The 2,412-nt window shown below is 35.2% G+C and overlaps 1 protein-coding gene across 3 annotated transcripts in view; it reads right to left on the bottom strand.

Moving 5' to 3' along the window:
• Positions 1–2,035, bottom strand: part of LOC107563587 (tctex1 domain-containing protein 1-like) — a 4,895-nt gene extending 2,860 nt beyond the window's left edge. For 2 of the 3 annotated variants that reach the window (XM_016248476.1, XM_016248478.1), the window contains exon 1: positions 1,960–2,028. The gene's annotated coding sequence lies outside the window, so the exon portion shown is untranslated. Of the gene's footprint in view, positions 1–1,959 lie in introns of all 3 variants that reach the window. The other variant, XM_016248477.1, reaches the window with a different exon arrangement.
• Between the last annotated feature and the right edge of the window lie 377 nt (positions 2,036–2,412).

The raw sequence follows: 2,412 nt of genomic DNA, 5'->3' as shown, positions 1-2,412 counted from the left end.
TTTATTTTTATATTTTCAGTTTTTGTTTTAATTTTAATAATTTTGTCATGTGTTTTCATTTTTTTTTAAATATTTATTTTTATACTTAAACTTAAACCTATATTTTTTAGTTAGTTGCCAAAATAAAATTTTCATCTAACATTTATATTTAATTTTATTTCAAGGTTATTTCGATTAACAAAAACTACTTTTAATAGTTTTAACTTTTCAGTAAACAATCCCAGCATTGCTTGAAGGTTGGTACTCCAACCTAACAACCAAGCAACACATAGCCAAGAAACCATTCTAAATCTCTGGTAAGCATTTGGCGTCAAACGCTACTTTTTCTTCAGAAAAGTAAAAGTTTCAGTTCTGTAATGCAACTATCTACTAGTTGATTTATGGAAAAAGGAGAGTTCTTTGTTTATATGAAAACACAATTTATGGTTTTCCCCTCTCAAAGGTCTTGGCTTTTCAACTGCCTCCACTGTTTGTGTTTTTGGCTCGACAGCACTTTTTAAACTCCACTAGTTTATTGATACACCTGCAGACATGTCCAGACATGCTGGAACGTGTTGACCTTTGTGCATCTGTCATTTATTTCCAACTTCCTCTCAAATATACTTGTGTTTCGCATGACTAAAAACAATACAGATAATACAGAGAGTTAGGGGTGGAAACTTTATCATGATTATGAACAAGAACATTTCCGTTATATAAAGTATTTGTCAGTGATATTCTTTGAGAATATCACTGACTCTCACATAGATTATAGAGCCCTCTGACATTGCTAAGACTGGTTTAGTGAGTCAGAGATACAGCACAGAGGTGCGTTTAATGAGCGGCTTGTGTTTGGACGTGACTGCAGCCCTCCTTTTCCTCTTGATTGCAGTGGAAACAGATGGCTCTGCCTGATACCGCCCACTGGCAACCAGAGATCATCACCTTTTCTCTCTCAAATACAAGAGATCAGTGTGCCACACTAAGGCCCTTTGTGATGAAGCTCCACAGCACTGTTGGAAATACAAAAATGACCATAGCAAAACATTTGCCAACAAAAAAAATTATATTTTACTTGATTACCCATGACTGCACTGGACATCAGCCATAATTGTTGATAAGCCAGTCGAAGGCTTTCCATGACTACAAGCAAGTTCGTGGCAGATATCCAGATTGTTCAATGCTCTGTGTGAATGATTGCCTGGCTTGCAGGGGCATTGTTTAGTGTTTCTGCCCATGCAGCCCATTTTGACAATAATTTACAGGGCCGCTCTTTACTTAGAGATGCACTCGCAACAGTGAGTGTGGACCACTTAGTGACAACATTAGTTGAGAAGAGAGAACCTCACTGGAATACAACAATTTTCACATTTTAATTGAGCTCCTAAACGGGTAAGGAAATTTGGGGTAACCCATCATCATGACGATACCAAGACAACATACTAAATAAATATTTTATTGATTTTTGTAGATGGTTTTGGAAGTCATATTAACACTCATGGCTTGTTGAGATTGACTTTACTGCTTTTATGTTTTGGGTCACAGAGATCCCAATCATGCAAGTGGTAAAAATAATCATTTAAAATACAATTTTCCCTTTAAATTTTCACTCTAACCTATTTATCTAACACAAAACTTGGATTAACAATACAATTGAAATTATATATATATATATATATATATATATATATATATATATATATATATATATAAGTTTAATAATAGCTGTCAAACAAGTTTTGTGTTAGATAAATAGGTTAGAGTGAAAATTTAAAGGGAAAATTGTATTTTAAATGATTATTTTTACCACTTGCATGATTGGGATCTCTGTGACCCAAAACATAAAAGCAGTAAAGTCAATCTCAACAAGCCATGAGTGTTAATATGACTTCCAAAACCATCTACAAAAATCAATAAAATATTTATTTAGTATGTTGTCTTGGTATCGTCATGATGATGGGTTACCCCAAATTTCCTTACCCGTTTAGGAGCTCAATTAAAATGTGAAAATTGTTGTATTCCAGTGAGGTTCTCTCTTCTCAACTAATGTTGTCACTAAGTGGTCCACACTCACTGTTGCGAGTGCATCTCTAAGTAAAGAGCGGCCCTGTAAATTATTGTCAAAATGGGCTGCATGGGCAGAAACACTAAACAATGCCCCTGCAAGCCAGGCAATCATTCACACAGAGCATTGAACAATCTGGATATCTGCCACGAACTTGCTTGTAGTCATGGAAAGCCTTCGACTGGCTTATCAACAATTATGGCTGATGTCCAGTGCAGTCATGGGTAATCAAGTAAAATATAATTTTTTTTGTTGGCAAATGTTTTGCTATGGTCATTTTTGTATTTCCAACAGTGCTGTGGAGCTTCATCACAAAGGGCCTTAGTGTGGCACACTGATCTCTTGTATTTGAGAGAGAAAAGGTGATG

Source organism: Sinocyclocheilus grahami, unplaced genomic scaffold (genome assembly GCF_001515645.1).
Source record: "Sinocyclocheilus grahami isolate Dianchi unplaced genomic scaffold, SAMN03320097.WGS_v1.1 scaffold879.1, whole genome shotgun sequence".
Classification (NCBI taxonomy): domain Eukaryota; kingdom Metazoa; phylum Chordata; class Actinopteri; order Cypriniformes; family Cyprinidae; genus Sinocyclocheilus; species Sinocyclocheilus grahami.
The sequence above is the reverse complement of the archived record's forward strand: the minus strand, read 5'-3'. Positions and strand labels throughout refer to the sequence as shown.